Consider the following 21,204-nt stretch of genomic DNA (forward strand, 5'->3'; position numbering starts at 1 on the left):
TAATTTGTATAGCTTTGCTCGTATTTTACAACCAGTTGTGCAAAGAAATGATTTTTACACATAAGTTGTAGAGAAGTGTTAAGGAGTTCTTGCCACGTTTGATTTTATTTTGTTCAATAAATAAGCAAATAAATAGAAAAAATAGCAATAAATAGTTTTGTGAAATAATGTTAATAAACATAATCAACTTAAAACTAAGTAACTAGTAACTTAAAAAAAAACTATAGCACTTTTAGTGCATTTCCCGTATAGGGAATAAGCTATTACCGTAGGTCTTACTATTAGATCTGGACCCGGGACCAAATTATTTTTAGTTTTGATGAAACACAATCCGTTCAAATTCATATATGTCCGTTAGCACGATAACTCTAGCAAAAATGATTCAATTTTGACGAAATTTTATACAAAGGTGTAAACCGATCTTTAATTGAATAAGTTCGTGAACTAGCATGACCGGATCATGGGAACAGGCTTTTATGGGGTAAACATTGGGGTTTCTCATGTTCGACCCACAAAACATAAAATTTCCCAATTTCTCTCCTAAATATTTTTAAGACCATACAAACAAATAATTTAGTACATTGAAGTGTTTTACGGTTATTAGTTACGGAGTAAATCCAAAAAGAGGTAAATTTAAAACACCCATGTTATTCTTATTGAAAATAAGTAAACTGTTGCAGTTTGCTTGTTTATGGATAAATTTAAATCAAACTTGGCAAATTTATTTATTTTATACTAAGCTAATATTTTAATAAAAACAATGTTCATTGTTTTCTCTCTAGCAGCAAACCTAGGTACTAGTTATACCTAATGTTATTGAAATAGATTTAATTGAAAATCAATTATGACAAATGTAAATTCGCTTAGTCTGCGGGGGTATTTTTTTATTTTTTTAAATCAAAACTTATGAATAATTGTGCTTACACATTTCAAATATCCAAGTATCTTTGTAAAAGAGTTTAAATACGTTAGGTAGATACATAGGTCATTATGGATCCAGGAATAGGTATCCAACTTATAATTTGTATATACGTAGTGTATCTACATAGTTTTTGTACATTTATTCCAGTTACATGATGAATCACGGACAGAAAGATTCCTCATTGATAACATAGTTGTATTTCACTGTATAGTTGCAGTGAATCGAGATTTAATATTTGACTACGGTCATTGGATTGATTAAGAACAAGCAAAAACGTAGTATGGACTATTTACTGTGTCACTAATAGTTTTCAGCTCATATTTACAAGCTAAAACGTAGTACAATGTTATTGAATGTGTTAAAAGACAGCTTTCAACCCATATTTCTTTCCATATATTTAATAAAAAAACAGATGTAGTTGAAAAAACATTGAAGGGGTAAAGTTGGATACAATCACACTATGCTATAAATCTAGAATGTTTGTGGTTCTTTATCTTTATATCTTTCTATTTCACCAAGGTTTTCACTTGAGTACTAGAATATCAGCTTACTCGCTTAACAAGAATTCATAGCTGCAAGAGATAATATACTACCCTTTCAAACAGTTTAGTTTATATTGTTCTTTCTATCTTCACTATATGGTTTGTCTCTTTGTACCCCTTAAAGTAACCATTGTAAGTTTGTTCCCTAGTTAATGTATTTAACTTTTTTGTGGAAAAATAATGACTGAAATTCAAGGTATCACTGGGGAGAAGCAAAAGAGCATTACAAACTTCTTATTTATGTAGAAATATACTATTTTCTAAAATAAATGGTGATATAATGTCGATTGTTTATCGAGCTTCAAGGGACAAACGCCGTTGTATGGTTGCGAAGCACTGGCAAAGCCTTAAGTATTTATAATTATTGAGTTTAGCTAAAGTTTTCTAAACACTATGAGAGACATCATAATTATTTTATGAACTATTATATTATGAATTATTTTGCCTGCAAAACTGTCGTAGAAAATGGTCAACACTACTATTATTACTACTAAATATTTGCTCTACACATTTTTAAATATTATTTTCCACTCTTTTCTCATTCTAATTGACACATAACAACTTTGTCATGGATCGTCAATAAACAATAATCTTCCCAAAGCACCAATACAACACGCTGTAGAGTGCATAGCTTGACCTATTGAACTATGAACACAAAACATCTGGTTGTTTCGTCCCTTATAATCAACTGGAGTTATTGGTTCGAAGCGACTCTATGTAGACTTGGAGATATGTAACATCGTCGCATTGCAGTGTGACCTTGATTTTGCGCCAACTCTGCCGACCTTGTTTCAATAACCGCTTGAATTCTTATCTTAGGAACGTCTTGGATAGTCGCGCACAGTACCAGTAAACTTGTTAAGGGGTGGATTTTATTTATAATTTAGTACGTTTCCGTTTTGTGTATTTATAAGAAAACACTGTAATAGTGATATCATGTTTGGAAATATTAATGGATATTTATGAGATTTTCGAGACGAAAAGTGTTACCAACAACTTCGAGGAAATTAACCTAAATAATTTCTAGTTGGAAAGTAGTTAGTGACTTTTTGGACTATTATAAATAAATCTACTTATTTTTATCTGCAAATAACTTGCATAATTTTTTTTTTTTTACTTTAAATTATCCCACTCTAGAGCGTAAATAAACTATTACAAGTGTGGCAATGAGATCATTTCCTTGTAATGGATGAAAATTATTATTGATTACACGGGACATAAGTTCCTATCCATCCCTTGCTATTTCCAAACCTTGGATTTTCCTTTGGCGTTAAACTTAAGCTTTTGTCAAAATGTTCGATTTTGTTGGTGGAAATTTTACATTTCTCTTTCACAACAGCGCATTTTACCTCCTCAGGCAAAAATCATAGAATTAAATTTTTGGTGCTAAATAGATCCGCAATATATGCAAACTTATACAGGGTGTTTCATTAAAGCGTAGCGGGCTATGCAGATTCAGATTCTACATGCAAAAATAAGTCGAAAATGAAGAATAACTTTTTTTCGATTTCGGCTTAGTTTGGCCGTAATCCGCCATTTTGTATTTTTTTGAAAATAATTAATTACTCAAAAACCCTTGGAGATATTTTTATGAAACTTGGTATAAACTTTAAGTCTACAGGTATAAACATTCTCCAAAAATATCTTCAAACAGGCTCATCTAGTTTCAAAATGGCGACCATTTAATTTTTTTTTTTTTTAATGGCCGCTTTTCAGTGAGTTTAACTTAAAATAATTTAAATGGCCGCCATTTTGAAATTTGATGAGCCTGATCAAAGATATTTTCAGAGAATCTTTATACCTGTAGACTTAAAGTTTATACCAAGTTTCATAAAAATATCTCCAAGGGTTTTTGAGTAATTAATTATTTTCAAAAAAATACAAAATGGCGGATTACGGCCAAACTAAGCTGAAATCGAAAAAAAGTTATTCTTCATTTTCAACTTATTTTTGCATGTAGAATCTGAATCTCTATAGCCCGCTACGCTTTACTGAAACACCCTGTATACAGGTTTCTTAAATAGACATGTTTTAAGGTTCAAATCGGAATATACTGTATGGAAAAACTGAAAGGAAAGCTGAATTGTACAAAATGCGCAAAATGTGGCTTTATAGCTAAGTAGCTAGCTAGCGATGAGACGCTATGGTAAACAACATTATCCCTTCAGACCAGATTGAATTCTGCTCCCTTTTATCTACTAAACATCTTACTGCGATGTTGAATACAGATATTCAATATAGTTGCTCAGTTATCAAGATAGGATTTGTTTGTTGAATCCAATTGGCTTCTTGGTGACCGTTTTAATTTGTTTGAACTTATTTCACTTATTTTATCTGCATGGGATAAAATAGATAGCCATTAGAAGGTTTGTATACGAACCAATGATTTTATTGACCAATGCAAAAATCACTCCTTGTTTTAAATCCTACACCATTTTTAAATTGACCCTAACTAAACAAATTATAAAAAGTCACAATATATACATTCTTTAAATGATCTTCGTAAGAAGCGATGATCAAATAGTACGTTGAAACTTAAATTTTTATTGCGAAATGACAGGTCAAAGAGATTTAAAATAAAATGCAATTTATGCACACGAATAAAATAATAAACTTGAAGACCCTTTGGTTCTAGGAAAAACAATCAGGGAACATGATATTTCAATGTAAATTTTGACAAATTCGTTACATACAAAATAACACAATTAGGGGTGTGTCGTCCATAGTAATAAATATTAGTATTTTCTAAATTCTTAACTATATGATTAGAGTTAGCTAAACCTCCACTTTGGCAAAACTCATCTGATTTAACTTAAAGTATTTTTTAAATAATTCTTAACAAAATGTGGAAATGTTTTACCGATGTAAGGAAACATGGTGCGTTTATATAACATACATTGTGTGCTACAAAAAAAAAAAACCTAAGTACCTATAATTAGTTTGTTAAAGGAATGACACATCAGAAAAACATGTAATTGAAACCTTGACCGTAAAAGATTATTAATGAAATCATAATGCTGTTTAATATCTATCTATATATATAATACGTGAAGCCGTATTTTGTTAACGCAACTCCTCCCTTATTTGTGGACCAATTTCAACGTTTAAGGTGTCAAAAGATTCGTCTCAATATGTAGTTTTGCAATAAGGTTTTAGAACTTTAAAATTTTTACTCTTAAGGGCGTGAGACCCTCTTAAAGGTCGGGTTTTCCTCATAAGAAATACATAGAACAAATTTAAAAACAAAAACAGCTGTTTATAAAAAGAAACACATTAGTAAATATTGATGTTTTAATATTCAGTAGGTTAAGACCAAGTTAAACATTTAATCAGTGTTGTTGTAAGAACGGAAAGTGCCCCAAGTTGAAAGAAGAAATATTGAAAACGGGAGGAGGAGACAATTAATAATAAGGTATCTTATGCGTATGAGGAGAGTAGAGAAAGACAGGCCTGATCTAACAGATACACATCCATATACATATGCACTTGGTGAGATGAATAATATTTGCCAGTTCTGCTATGCAACCTACTTTGGAAGTGAAAAATATACGAAGCACACAGTGTTGTCACGGTCGTAAAATAAACTTGCCTAATGTCAGATCAAAAAATGTATGCAAGACATTTTTACTTATGACAACAGATCGAGATATTTCAAAACATTTATTAGAAACCATAATAATGCCTTGAGTTGATAAGTTCAAGTATTGTAGTAACATTATACCAAATCTTGGCGATCTTTATGTTTTTATTGTAAACTTTTGTATTACTCGCTCTACTTTAATTGAGGAAAAACACAAATGGATTGTTTAGTTCTAGGTTATGTTGCCAGTTCCTCGGACAAACGTATAAAAAGTTTTTTGACTGAATTTTAGTGGCAATATTAGACATAAGAGAAGGAATTAGTGTTTATGTATTCAACGATCGAGTAGTTACAGTCAAGTTTATTTTTATGATTCAGGAAAGGAAAATAATATACGCTGTTCAAAAAGAGAAAATGAAAATTTCTATCCAAATCTTATAGCTAAAAAAGCTATCCAACCTATTTCGACAAATGAATGCATACTTTCAAAACTTTGGGACAGGTATTAAGAGAAACCCCACTGAACAACGTGAGGACGTTCTGATGCGGGGCATATACTGTGCCTAACACACACGTTAAAATACGTTAACCAGCTTTCAGTGTTGCTGGTTTAGCCTATTCAAAGCAGATTATGGCTGTCCAGTTAGTTGGTAACCCATAGTTTTTGGGTAAAATAATGGAGCACATTAAATGGTTGATATCACTCCACTTTTCAGGATTCTCTACGAAGAAAATTCGTTTGATTAGGGGGATGTCTAGGCAACAGTTTTCTTCAATTCTCAATGCTGGAAAAACTTTGTTGCAACATGTTAGCTCGAATTGAAGCAGATCGTTTAGCATTCATTAGGAGCTATCAGTTAAAACTGAGAGCAGAAATAATGCAGGTGAACCTTGACGACGCAAATGAAGATATTTAAAATTAGTTTCTAACAAGTGTTTAAACAACTCTAAGATGTAGGCCTAACTAGAATTACTCGAATTTAAGCATAACGTTTTCCTTGGCGTTATGTTTCATACTATGCGGCTCATTGAGCCGCACGGGTTCTCTAGTTATACATAATTTAATAGGAGTAGTTGAATGAAAGGTTAAGTGTTAAGTTTGAGTGGTAAGTTAAGGGTTAAGTGTTCATTAAGAATATTTGCTGTGCATTATAAAATATTACTATTACCTTTCGTGTCTAAGGACTATGGACAGAAAAAAAACTAGATCATTTTAACCACTAAACCCCATTTATTAATGTTAAACACACAGAAAAATAGCAAACTTTACACATTTTCTTATGTCAAATTTGAATAATTTCACCAAACTCTTTCTTATGAAAATACTTTACTTTGGCCTACTAACAAGAATGTAATAAAATGTGTTTTAACCACAGACACTGAAAGTAAACTACGGAAAACTTAGATTTAAAATACAATACTTACATTACACTTTCTATCCCATCTGCCTTTAAAATGTAAAACCCTTGACTTAGCAGTTTTTTTGACAATTGCTGCTTTGTAATCATGTTATGGGAACATTGGGGCTTGTGTCAATAGTTCTCGCCTCTGATTGAAGCAGACGTTTACATAATTAATGTGTGCGATTTATGTCCCTAATTGCGCCCCAGTCACCATTGCATCGCCAATAACATCGGTTTGACCAAACAGTATTTTCCTTGTACAGATTTTCCTTCGTATGACTCTTTTATCTTGAGAATCAGATTGGTTTTTCTGCAATCAGATGCAAGTCGTAGTATTTTCACCGTTGTATTTTTGTATTGAGTTGGTGGTTTAGTCTGTATCGACTAGTAATACATGTACGTGATATTTGAGGTTTCTCTTTTTTTAAGCGAAAGCCGATCAACGCCCAGCCTAAAAAAAATAATACGTCATATAACACAAGTGTTGCTGGACGTATATTTTGTGCTTTCAGGTAATTTAATGAACTAACTCAATGAAATTAATATTTTAAATTATACTTGTAAACAACAAATTTTGCTTTTTATAAAGTACAAGGATACAAAGTCTCATACATGCATTGTTTTATTAATAGCAAACCATTTATGTAAAATGTACTTGGCAAGTAGAAAAATACATTTATATAAATAATTTGGAAGGTTCATTTATATAACTGTCATTTTTAACCATCTTCAAACTGTCAAGAAATAACCAAGCATTTTAAATTTACTGAAATTGAGGTGTACAATTTTAGACAAAACCATTCTTAAATATCTCATTGTTAAGGAATCAATTATAAAAATACATAAGTTAAATTTTTTAAAATTGCAAAATTTTTTACTTCAAAAACTTGGGTAAGAATTTTCACCATAAAATGTGTGAACAAAAAGACATTGAGGTGCCAACACTTCATTTTTTCAGCGTGAGTTTATCTGCTTCCTTCCTGCCAACAATGCGCCTTAGTTTTGTAACCTTTGAACCTATGCCACTTCAGTGGCAAAAGTACATTTAGCCAATATTGCTGATCAGTGTGAAAGTTTACTTCCTAGTAATATGTGGTCCATTTATCCAGATTATCTCTATAAAAGGTAAGCTAACAACGTATTAAAAAAATTATATCTTCTCTTAAATTTTAGCTTCGTTGAAAATGTTTTATCATAAATTAGGGAAAAAAGCTTAATTCTGTAATAAGCTATAATAGATAGGCAACAATAGTTAGCATACATAATAACCACAAATAAAGTAGTATGTCCTGAAGCACGGTGAATATAATATGTGTTGTTTATTTATTAGTTGGTGCAAATATTATTTTCAATATATTGAAAATAATATATCACATTTTTAAATAATAAAAAACTGTTTTCTCAACAAAAAGGGTAGTTTTGGTTAAATTCTAAATCTTTTAACACCAAGAACGTTTTGAGAGAAAGATTCTTTACAACACTAGAGCAGCGTATGTCAGGACAGCCTAGCAATTTGTTTGGCCGACCTTCTTCTATCCGCCCACAAAACGTTGTGCAGAATTAACAATGAAAAATAGAATCTTTCCTTTGAAATTGTGTTCTCAAAATAAAGAATATGATGGAAACGGAAGCTTATGACTAATGTTTGATAAGTTATGTAATTGCTGACCTTGATATTTTTTTTAGTTTAACCTTTGCATATTTATTAAAGATAGGATTTTTTTAACTAGCTTAACCGTAATTAGTTAGTTAGTTCTTACTGTACTTATCTCGCTGTTCTACAAACAAAATAGTAGTTTAGTAGATACTGTAAAAGGAAGATTGTTAAATATAAAATACTTGCAGAAACAGTATAATGTGTAGAATATGAAAGACCTAAAAAAAGATCTCACGAACATAGATTTGTTAAAGAAATTGTATTCCAAATTTATGGAAAAAACAATACAACATGTGAGTATAATTGTAATAAAACTAAAATAGGTTAGGATATAAACTGCAAATAAGTTTAAGTGCCTTTCGAGTTAAGAAATAAAACAATAACAACCTTTAACAATATAATTAACATGAAAAATAATATTTATAATACAATCTTTTGACCTTTTCCGTTGACTCACTACCACTAGTTTTTAGAGCAATACATTATTAGCAATAGAAGTGGTAGTGAATTAAACGTTGGTTAGGTTAGGTTAGTAGTTAGAAGAACCTAACCTAACCTATATTCCACTAGTGGTAGGGAATTAGCGAAAAAGGTCCTAATATTTTTCAAACAAAAAATAATATACAAAATATTCCCCATTCATATAGTCTTAGATATCACGAAAACAAATCGTTGAGATTGACACATCGCACTATCTCTCAGTTCGAAGATGTAACAGTGTAAAGCCGTATTATTGGCGGGAACTAGCAGTCATCTCCCGCTCTATTGATCTGCTCTCAAGTGCGCTGCCTCTCGTCACTGGCGGATACCTTATTCATTACTTCCCTCTTTTAATTACTCCTCTATTAAAATTACACTATCGGCTGATTAAGGTGCGACGATCCTATCCTATTCTCTAGTACGAGCTACGTTCTAACCTAATCCTAACCTAACCTAATCCTAACCTAACCTAACCGTACCTAACCTAACCTTACCTAACCTAACCTAACCTAACCTAACCTAACCAAGCTACGTCTGGCTGTTTGTCTGTCTGTAATATATATATCGAAATCCAGTGGAAGGATTTTGACAAAATTTGGGAATTAGGTACTTATAGTCCCAAACCGTGATTGGTGACTACTACCTCAGCAAAATTCGTATTTTACTACGCAACTCATTTGAACATTTAAAAATTTAACATTGGCTTTTTGGGTTGCCAAGTAAATATGTTTGTTAAACTAACAAGGAAAAGTAAGCAAAAGAATTTGCCACTATTCACATGTGTTTATAACAAGCCATACACAAAATACAGTAAAAAGGGAAAAACATCAATTGTAACTATTGAGCAACGATTAAGATTACACTAAAGATTACTAGATATAGGGTAAAATAGTTCCGATCAAATACTGAGTATTTTACTTGGACCTCCCACCAAAACTTAATCACTGAAGTACTGAGGCAATCCAAGTAAAAAAATTACATCTTAATTGCTATAAAACTATTACCGTATGCTTTATTTTAACTATTAAATCCAAATATTAACTAAAACTGAGCAAGACTCGGTCACCCGGTACTTTCTTTAAAACGTCTTATTTACCGGCAAAACTTACATGTCTTGCTGTAGATTTTGAAATGTGATGAAAAAAATTGGCGAACGGTGATTGAGGGCAAGTATTTTTTTAACGTTTTATGTCAAAAGACTTATTAAGTATTTAAGCGTAGTGACCAAAAACCAAATGCATTTTTCAATTGCATTTATAGCCAGCTGTTGCCCTTACGGCTTCACCCGACATACTTTTGGGTTTTATGACCACTATGAACTGGCTGAAGTCGTGAATTTGCTTGGGGCTAAAACCTTTTGCATTAATTTTCCGTATAGTAAAAGTATTAAGGTTTGTACATAGTCCTTTACAATAGCTTCAAACTACTCTCTCTGGAACGACCTAAATTATTGTTTTCCCAAATATACTACTCCTGTTCTATCCAATTTCACTTATAATCAAAGATTTAATTGTGATTGTTTTCTCAATAGCAAAATTATTTCAATGTACCGCCATTTAATTCATATTGATCAAAATCAAGTGTTGAAAACGGGGTGTAATACAATAAGACTAGAAACCTAAAAAAAACATTTGAAGATAAAAACAAATAAATAAAAAGTTATTTGGTGTCTTCTAAATATTCACCGGACGTTTTAGATATGTTTACGGAATAATTTTCAGCTCAATGTAAGCTACAATACAACATCTGTAATATATTGCATTAATTACGGTCATATTTAAACTGTTGTAGCCCCTATTACAATAATAAAAAATACAATAGTGAATTGTTTTAAGTATACACAATAACACAAACCTTAATTCACACTTAATTAATTTATAGACAGGATATTTATAATTTTTAAACGTATTCTGTTTCAACTAAATAAAACATAGAAGTGTTGGATTACACAAGATACAGTTCACTAATATATTAATGTCTTAAAATAAAGGAATCGTTTTATAGAAAATTATTTTTATATTGAGCATTATTTATTTTCGCAGTGATTTCATTTGACAAATCATTATCTGTATGAACTAAGGATGGAGCCACCACGGCAGTGCAGAGATCTCCATAGCTCTATATTGATCTGCTCCTGTTAAGATCTCTCTGCCTTCGATGCATATTGTTATACGTCAGGGAACTGAAAAGCTGTTACCATTCAAATATGTGAATAAGAAATCACTTGATAAACAATCAATTGATTTGTCTTGGGTTGATTTAACTCTAGAACTGACAAAGAGCTACAACTGCTCGTTGCAGTAGCTTATCCACTGGCAAACCACCAATATTTTTTAGAAACATACATTATTTTAACTGCTTTGCCCTAAGAGATATCATCACCGTACTATAAATTGATTTACAGCATTTTAATCAGGAGATTCTAGTGTTTATTTCGAACTATAGTTTGGTTAGTAACTGTAATTAACTGGGATGTAAAAATGATTTAAAAGTTGAGAAAAAAACTGCTACATCTCGCAAGAACAATTTATTCGTTTTCATATTGAAACTACTTCACTGAAATTATTTTGTCACCATTTATTATATATGTGATTCTGTATGTTCTTTTTTTTAATTGTTATCGCAGTTTTCAATGTTTTTCATTAGTAACAGTGTTTAATGATGAATATTACTGTCTAACTAGAGAACCCGTGCGGCTCAATTAGCCGCATATAATAGTATGAAACACAACGCCAAAGAAAACGTTGAGCTTAAATTCGAGTAATTCTAGTTACATCTTATAGTTGTTTAAACACTTGTTAGAAACTAATTTTAAATATCTCTATTTGCGTCGTCAAGGTTCACCTACATTATTTCTGCTCTCAGTTTTAACTGATAACTTCTAATGAATGCTAAACGATCAGCTTCAATTCCAGCTAACATTTTGCAACAAAGTTTTTCCAGCATTGAGAATTGAAGAAAACTGTTGCCTAGGCATCCCACTAATCAAACGAATTTTCTCCGTAGAGAATCCTGAACAGTGGAGTTATCAACCATTTAATGTGCTCCATTTTTTACCCACAAACTCTGGGTTATCAAATGGAAAGCCATAATATGCTTTGAATAGGCTAAATCAGCAACACCATTGATAGTTTGTTAACGTGTTGTGTGTTAGTCACAGTATATGCCCCGCATCAGAACGTTCTCGCGTTGTTCAGTGGGGTTTCTCTTACCTGTCCCAAAGTTTAAAGTATGGATTCATTTGACGAAATAGGTTGGATAACTCTTGATTTGGATTTGGAATTTGGATTTGGATCCAAATTACTATCCAAATTTTGGATAGCAATTTTCATTTTCTCTTTTTGAACGGCGTATATTATTTGCCTCTCCTGAATCACAAAAATAAACTTGACTGTAACTACTCGATCGTTGAATACATGAACACTAATTCCTTCACTTATGTCTAATATTGCCACTAAAATTCTGTAAAAAAACTTTGTATCAGTTTGTCCGAGGAACTGGCAACATAACCTATAAGTAAACAATCCATTTGTGTTTTTCCTCAATTAAAGTAGAGCAAGTAATACAAAAGTTTACAATAAAAACATAAGGTCCACCAAGATTTGGTATAATCTTACTACTTGAACTTATCAACTCGAGACATTATTATGGTTTTTCCTAAATGTTTTGAAATATCTCGATCTGTCAGTGTCATAAGTAAAAATTTCTTGCATACATTCATTTGATCTGACATTAGGCAAGTTTATTTTACCACCATGACAACACCATGTGCTTCGTATATTTTTTCACTTCCAAAGTAAGTTGCATAGCACAACTGGCAAATATTGTTCAAGGCGTATGAAAGATACGCCTTGAATATGTGTATCTGTTAGACCAGGCCTCCCTTTCTCTACTCTCCTTATACGCATAAGATACCTTATTATTAATTGTCTCCTCCTCCCGTTTTCAAAATTTCTTCTTTGAACTTCAGACATTTTCCGTTCTTCCAAAAAAACTGATTAACTGTTTAACTTGGTCTTAACCTACTGAATATTAAAACATTAATATTTACTCCCGAAGAAAAGCTAATGAGTTTCTTTTTATAAACAGCCGTTTTTTGTTTTTAAATTTGTTCAATGTATTTCTTATGGGGAAAACCCGACCTTTGAGAGGGTCTCACGCCCTTAAGAGAAGAAATTTTAAAGTTCTAAAACCTTATTGCAAAACTACATATTGAGACGAATCTTTTGACACCTTAAACGTTGAAATTGGTCCACAAATAAGGGAGGAGTTGCGTTAACAAAATACGGCTTTACGTATTATATATATTGATAGATAGATATCACGTGTTTTAATTAATGTGGCTTAATATATGAAAGCAAATGAAATAGTTATTTGTGTATTTTAGTGGTGAAAGTGGCACTTTGCTGCACACGAGAGCAATGTTTACGCACGAGCCGCAGGCGAGTGCGGAATGATCTCGAGTGCAGCAATGGCCTTTTTCACTCGTGTTACACATTATATTTTTCCTACAGTCACTATAAAGCATATAAATAATTAGTCTTTCAAACACTATACAACACGTTATTAGGTTCAGCTGGCAACACAAATGGTGCCCTAGAGAATGTAGTACCCGCGGTCCGTATCACTCCGCTATTTTTCCTCGGCAAAAATGTGCTCCGCGATTTGAGAATATAGTTCCGTATGTTTTTGTAATTTGAAGTGGTTTCCGCGCCTAAAAAAATGCTTTGAAGGTATATTCTTGTTTATTAAGATCGTAGGAATGTTTTAAAAATTATTAAAAGAAAAGTCCAGAAAGTTCAGAAATACCGAAACTATAAACACGAAATGACAGGTTAAATCGTAGTTATAATAGTCAATCAGCTGCTCATAGTATTATTATCTTTAAGTGTTGCCAACCTATTTCCAAGCGTACACGGATTACGTGCATAATAGAACCACGCTGTTTTGTGTTGTTTCGTTGGAATCCTGATGTGCGGCAAAGTATAAACCGTACGACAAAGTATAAACCGTACGGCAAAGTATAAATATGCAGCAATTAGCAGCTTTCTGTACTATAAACAGTACAGGGAAGCCAACTTTGTCGGGTGACTGTAGGAAAAATACTTTGTTTACAGTTGATTGTTTTTGTTTTGATTTGAAATTAAAATGGATTTTATGATTGTGTTTAGTGCTGAAGTTAGTTATTTCTTACTTTTGACGAAAGACATTAAAGTTTTTAACATCACACTTTGTTTTCAGGTATGTATCCTGACCTCATAAATTTATGAAGCTGTAGTGGTAAGTGTAGAATTAATACTTTAGACTCTCCTCAACTTCTAAGTTCAGAAACTTTAAGTCACGAAGAAAAAATAGAACATAATAGAAAAAAATAAAAAATATAAAAATAATAAAAGAATAGAATGTTTCCAAATCCTTTACCGTACATAAATATTAGGCCTACTCCGGAAACCATTTTACCATTTTTGTCATTATGATATTATATCCATTTTCTTTACAATGTTTAAACAAATGTGCTAAAATCTCTTAAGGAGTTTGTAGCCGTCCTTAGTTATAGTCCAAGTGATCCAAATCTAATTTCGGTTAGTCTAAACATTTCACAGGGAAATAACACTGAAATTCGTTTACTGTGTTTTCGTCTACCATTAAAAACACCAACCAAAAGACATTTGTGTTTTAAACACACTATACAGTCAGATAAACATACAGGTATCTATAATATTCTTGGTTTGACTTACCTGGGACTTTTAATTGGAAAAGCAAAACCTTCCATAGATTAAACTACTTCAGAAAGAAGTGAAATTTTATTCATACAGATGTGTTTGAATAATACCTACTACAAGCTGCAAATCCATAATATTAATCGAATAACACGAGACTAAAGAGCAACAGTTCAACTAACCAACCCGCACCAGATGGTCAAAACGTTTTCAATTAATTGGTTCTACAAAAACTACGAACCGCAGACTCCAAACTGTTTCGTTTGGTGTTGGCTTTATTTATAACTTTGAATTAATTTATTTCCATTTGCGCATTTATTATTAAGGGTTTGCCAAGGGACTTGAGTGTTTTAAATGAAAATATGCAGCTGTGTATATTTTCTGTTTAAATGGTTATATTATTTTTTTAAGATGTGTGCATGTGTTCGGTGATAATTGTATTAAAACAATATGTGTCAGTAGACTGGATGAATTTAATAGTTTTCTTCGTGCGTAACTGAAAATACAAAAACTAGCCACAGCAAATCTGTTGACTAAGAAATATTTTAGTTTGACTGATTAAATTTTTTACTCAAAACCTATATACACAAGTCATATTTATTCTCTGTTATTGTAAATAACATTAGTTTAATAAATACTTTGGTTTGCCACAACGGGGAAGAAAATTTTTTATCAAATGTTAATAGTACCTATACCATTAAAGAAGGTATCCGACTATGATAGGCCTATTATTTGCCAAATTTTATCAAAATGTAACCGTAAACAACAAACTACAACAGTTTTCTTTTTTCCCATACGAATAACATGAGAATTTGAAATGTACAGTTATTTGGAAATTTCTCCAAAACCTTTAATCGTACAACAAAGCTTCAATGTACAAAATTGTTTGTTCTAGGCTCTAATAGATGGTTGTTGATATGCAAATTTGTCATTTCTATGTTTCAACCATGGAATATCATCAAAACCGGACCAAGTTACGCGAGTTATTGTGTTTACGGACACACACAGACACTGGGGATATCGAAATGAAAAAGTAAATCGGTCCTGGGTCTAGGTATTTCCGTTTCACCTGCGATAATATCTTCCTCTAGTCCAGTCAAGAAACCGTTTAACCTCCAAAAATTACCGAAAGTTTTGAATCTTTGCACACTTATTTCTACGTACCTAGGGAAGATTATACAAAAAGTTCCCATTAATATGAGGCGAGCTCTAGCGGCAACTAGCTAAAACAGGGGACCTTCTAGGTTTTTGGCTAAAATCTCGAGAACCGTCGGTCTTTCATTTTATTGCTAATGGTTACCGAGTCATAGGGCGCTAAAATATGGTATTTTCTCAAACTGTTGGGGTGCGAATAATGATGCAAACTGAAGTAGGTATTTCAATGAGAAAAAACTCCATATTTTAGTGTCCTATAACTTGGTAACCATTAAGAATAAAATAAAAGTTTAAATACCATTTTTGTTGAAAACTGACCTTCCATTTGGTATACATTCACTTTTAACTCCCACCGACGGTCCTCGTGATTTTAGTCAAAAACCAAAAAAGGTGCCCTGTTTTCACTAATTGACGCTAGAGCTCGCCTCTTATTTATGGGGACTTTTGGTATAATCTTCCCTAGGTACCTAGAAATATGCGTGAAAAGTTCAAAAACTTTCGGATTTTTTCGGAGGTTGGGTCATTAATTTACATATTTTGGCTGGAGTATTCCCTGCAGTGCGCTAATTACTTAATTAATTAGTTTCAAAATATGATCTTTGGATCACCTTAAATAAAATAGCTACATGTTTAACTAACTTGATAGCAAAACAAGTGAATACATACAGCAGGTACCAAAATTTGATTTAAAATAATTAAATATTTCAGAAATTACAAAATGTTTCCAATTTTTACAACAATCACTCTCCACTTCTCCACATATTATACAGCTGTTGTGTGTTTAAAGCAGCCAAGACTCGCAAGATGTTGTGGTTTCAACTAGGTAAACATTTGCATAATTATATAAGATGCAGGAATATGTTCTCCAAAGTCTCACACAGCACACGTTGCCAACAGTTTGTTACAAAACAAGTGATACACATGGTTTTAGCGTTGTACTTTATAACTGCTTACGATATTAATTATGGTTCACATATTGGAATTCTTAATCATTTTTATCGTAATTTTACCAAAATCATGATTTTTTGTCCATTTTCCTTTTATAAGCACCCAAAAGTACATGTCTAGCATAATTACATTAGGAATTTTTGAATACTTCAATTGATTATAACCTTAAAATACCCCGATGCAGCAAACCTGCCAACTAAGCTAATTTCCATTTGCCTGAATTGATTTTCAATTAAATCTATTTATGTTTAACGATTGCATAGGTTTGCTGCAACAGGGAAACTAACGATTAATATTTCTACCTGGTACTCACAACAAGTAATAAATGAAATAATTGCAGCTTTTTAATAATGCAACGGGAAATTTGTGCTTGAATGTACAGTTATTAATGGTCCTATATTTAGCACGAACTAGTGACAAAGGGAAGTGAAATAACCAATAATAAATGACACCGGGTCGGAGCCGCTGGGGCGGGCTAACTCTGAATTGAACATTGCTTATATTGAACACTTCTCACTCCGTGCGTAATTACTTAATCAATTATAACGTGATCTCGAATTGTTTCGTGATTTGGAAAACCAATCATTAATGAGTGATTCAAAGATGTTACTAGCCTTCACTTATTTTTTTGACTTAAATGATGTTGTGAAGTTATAATTTTCTAAATTAGATTTAAATATTTACCTATAGAGTATAGGTTTATGCTGTATTGACAATAAATTTGTATATTTTTTCAACGAATTGTAGTAGTAAAAAAATAAACTAGTGTCCTATTTTGTTTCTTATGTTTAGCAATTCATTTGTTTGTTACTTAAAACTGCTGGATTAAAACTATAAATGTACAACTAGTTATCGATTTTTCCAAAGTATATTCACCAAGACATCCCTTTGCAGCATGTTTGCATTTTTTTTCATACCTTATGTGATAAAAAGAAACCAAAATAAATATAAGACAGAATATTATGTCAAGTAAAAAAGCATTCATTACCTTTTTTTGGAATCATCGTAATTTAAACTACTTCTAATCTGTCAATACTTTTTATAACTACAATATAGTTTTACAACTTTTGAAACATGTGATTTTAGTTGTTAAATATAATTGACCAATGGCTAAATAAGTCGTTTTAAAACCTATTTTAGGAAAATGTTAACGGTTTGCCTGAAAAACGTACAGGAATTCGTTTAACGTATAGGAGGGTGTTATTTAGGTTAGTTCATATGCTGGTCAATCCCTTAAATATTTTTGATTAAATCAGGAATTGATCAGAATACTTACTACATTTGATTCTGAATCGAGTTTTATAAACATCAAGATTGAATCAACTATACAAAGTGGATAAAATCAATGTCTCGATTCAAACGTGGGTTCCTGGAGCCAACTGTATAATATGTATTCAATTGCTTTGCACACTTTAAACACGTTTCAAATAATTGTGACAAGAAGCAACTAGGATGAACGAGTTAGTTAAACTCTAAACCTGAATTATTTTCTTAACAGTGTTAGGCTGATTATTTCAGCTTATAAAATAACAACAGATCATGGTGAAACGGTGTTCAAGTATTCTTGAACCCTTTTTGTATTGAATCATATTGCTGAAGCGTATTCCCCCCTCTATTTATAGAGGGTAGATTCTTCCCATTTAAAAACTTACAACCGGTTTAATAGATGTTTTATATTCAATGCAGGCTTCCTGACTGAGAGAACAACCATTTTTGGTCCATGTAGAAAAGTGAGGAGGATGTTTAACCAATAGTTTATGGTATTTTCTCATCATTGATAATATGCATTGATTAATGCAAAAATTCGAATTCCTTTACAAGAGCCCCATGTAAACCCAAACGTTAGCACCATACAATTAAAAACTCGAGTAGCGTCTTAAGCACAACTCTTCCTAAGACTCTGTTTTCTATTTTAAACATCAAGTGGAAACTATTGTATGGAATGAGTGTACATCATAAAGGGTATTTGAAAAGTTATCAGTTCGGATACAGAGTGTAGCTTAGTGGTTGCTAAGGTTACGTCTGCATCCCTATCCTGCCGTGATCTACCCCCCCCCCCCCTTCAAAACTACTCCCCCCAAACCACCCCCACATACCAACCCTCGTGAACCCCCTTCAGACTCAACGTTACCTGCATAGAACAGAGGAATGACTTGTAATATTGTATGAAATTATGGCTCATTGTGGCATTGGATGTGGATTTTATTTTTTGTATTTTTCTATTTCAGAAATATAGAGGTTTCTCTATTCAGAAATTATATACGAGGTTTTTCTAGTTGAAATCAGTGGTTCGAATAGTAGACTATTACGCTGAGAATTGTACACTTGATTATAAGAGTATTTATTTCAAATGCTTAACTGGTCAGATAACGAGTTTAGAAGGAAGCAATATTATAAATAATATATTAATTTACAAAAGAAAAGTAATCTGCGTAGAAAACTAGAGTGTTTATTACAGTGTTACTGAATTTCTAAGACTAAAATACAAAGATTTGTCTGTATCAACTTTTTAAATTTGTAAAATCCAAGAAATTAGGCCAATCGTTTAGTAACAGCAGTGGTCGCGCTTCGGCACTTCACTGTGTCGTTAATTATTGGAAATTCCCCTTCGTTGCCTTCTCGAATCAAAAATATACAAACATTAAATGTTTCTGTATAAAAAAAACTTTCTTGTTTAAAAATCAAATGAATTCTTAGCAAAAATATTTTAAACTTAAAAATAACCTTCTAATCGTTACAAAATTAGACCACCTAATTTGATGTTGTATAGAGTCGTCATTAATGTTTACATTCTTTTATTTACAAACATAACGGCCTGTCGATGCCGGGCAACTTGCATAGCCCTGTTCAACCGGGCCACGGACATTGGCCCGGGTGATTTAGCACACCCGGTCCACCCGGGCTCGGGTACAATGCCCGGGCCAAATGCGCCGACCCGGTGTGGAAGGGCTTGCCAAGAAGTCCGGGCCGATGTCTGCGGCCCGGTTGGACAGGGCTATACAAGTTGCCCGGCACCGATGGGCCGGTGACATGGCCCGGGTGTGCAAAATCGCCCGGGCCAAATCAGCCGGCCCGGCGGGGAAGGGCTCACCAAGAAGCCAGAATGCCTGTGGCCCGGTTGGACAGGGCTATACAAGTCGCTCGTCGCCGGTTAAAACTCATTACAGTACTACAGTACGTAATGAAACCCCATTTGATAAAGCTATATAGTGGCAAACAGCTGTTTTCTTGACAAAATCCTTGTGTGGGAAGCTCGTTAAAACAGTATAGTGTGGCATAAAAATTATTTATTCCTCAAAACTCCGAACTGAACTACATATAAGTAAACCAGTGATACAGAATGATCTAAGGTTCATATTTTACAATAAAACGACATATTCTATATGATGGAGGATCAGAAAGTTATAACTACTCTTTCATTTTTCATTAAAAATATAACATTTTATATTATTAAATAAAAAAAAATTTCGACACAAAAGGTTTGTGTCGACATATACTTAAGGTTATACTTAAGTCATACAAAAAAATATACAATTTCATGTTTTATCACAACTCTCTTTGCCATAATAAACTCGATCTTACGGTACCTTTTTCATTGGGGAGTGAGCTGTTCTATTTGTAGAGCTCGGGGCTTCGGAGCCCGAGGTCCCGGGTTAAAATCCCACCAATCACAAATGGAATTATCAATGTGATAATGCCGCGACTCCTAGGTCGAGCCTTGAGTAATGTGGAAATAAGTTCCTGGCAAGAACCTAGCGTCCTAGGATGTGAAGGTGGGACATACAAAACAATGACTTACTGTACCAACTTTCAAATGCCTAATAGGCCTACCTATACAAACAGTTGATGTGTATATATTTAGTTTTAGTAATTTTCGAAAAGAATAGTTCTCTAAATCAGTTTGTACTGAGAAGCGATCGATTGAATTACATAGTTTTAGCCAAACAATTCTCATTAAACCTGCCCAACCAAAACATAACTCTATCCAACATGTTTTTGCTTTATATTTATACCTAGCCTTGAAAAATTAAATTTTAAAGTATTTAAAATTAGTAAAGTTTAATAATCCAATACATTTTCTTGCTATCCTAACTCAATGATTAGGATAATCCACGTGTTTCTTAAAGTGGCTGATTCTGGTACTATTTACATGTTTGATGGTGTTATGAGTTTGCAAATTATCAAACCGCGTTCATTATTGGACTGTTTTGTAAAATTTATCAGAGGCAAAGTTATATTGATGAGTTGATGTCAGATGCACTGCCTCATTCATCATAAAGACGTGACAAATGGTATTCACACACGGCCCGGCCACACTCTTTAAAAACTTACGTAAGAAAATTAGGGATTTTTTAGTTTGAAAATTTATAGTAGACACTTATTCATGAAAAGTCTTTAGGAAATATCTTTCTCTATGGTGGAAAATCGCCGATGTTATCATGATAAATCAAAGCATCGAAACCACTCTACTCTTTATTATTTTGACGTAAATCAATTAAATAAATTCAGTAACTTATCAATAGTTTATTAAGTAGTTTAATTTAAATTAATAAACAAATCCGTCGCATTATCTAGGTCATGGAGTGTGTTTTAATTTAGTTCATAAAAATTTATCTATTACTAATTTTATTTGTAGACGAGCGTTCGTCATTTTTCTAAAAGCTCTTTAGAGATAAAAAAAAACCATTCGGAATAATTTTGAAATGTTCATCTATCATAGTATGTAGATCATATAAGGCATTACGCCATAGATAGTACATTTACACTGTAATTTAAGAAAAAGGTCAATACATATTT

General features: G+C 32.4%; 1 protein-coding gene across 8 annotated transcripts in view; it reads left to right on the forward strand.

Annotated features, from left to right (window-relative positions):
- The window catches only part of LOC128994798 (potassium voltage-gated channel protein Shaker), a 598,708-nt gene that overhangs the window by 310,619 nt on the left and 266,885 nt on the right, over positions 1–21,204 (forward strand). The window lies entirely within an intron of this gene.

This window comes from Macrosteles quadrilineatus, unplaced genomic scaffold (genome assembly GCF_028750875.1).
Source record: "Macrosteles quadrilineatus isolate MER2022 unplaced genomic scaffold, UCM_ALF_1.0 Scaffold_5__1_contigs__length_97177068, whole genome shotgun sequence".
NCBI lineage: Eukaryota > Metazoa > Arthropoda > Insecta > Hemiptera > Cicadellidae > Macrosteles > Macrosteles quadrilineatus.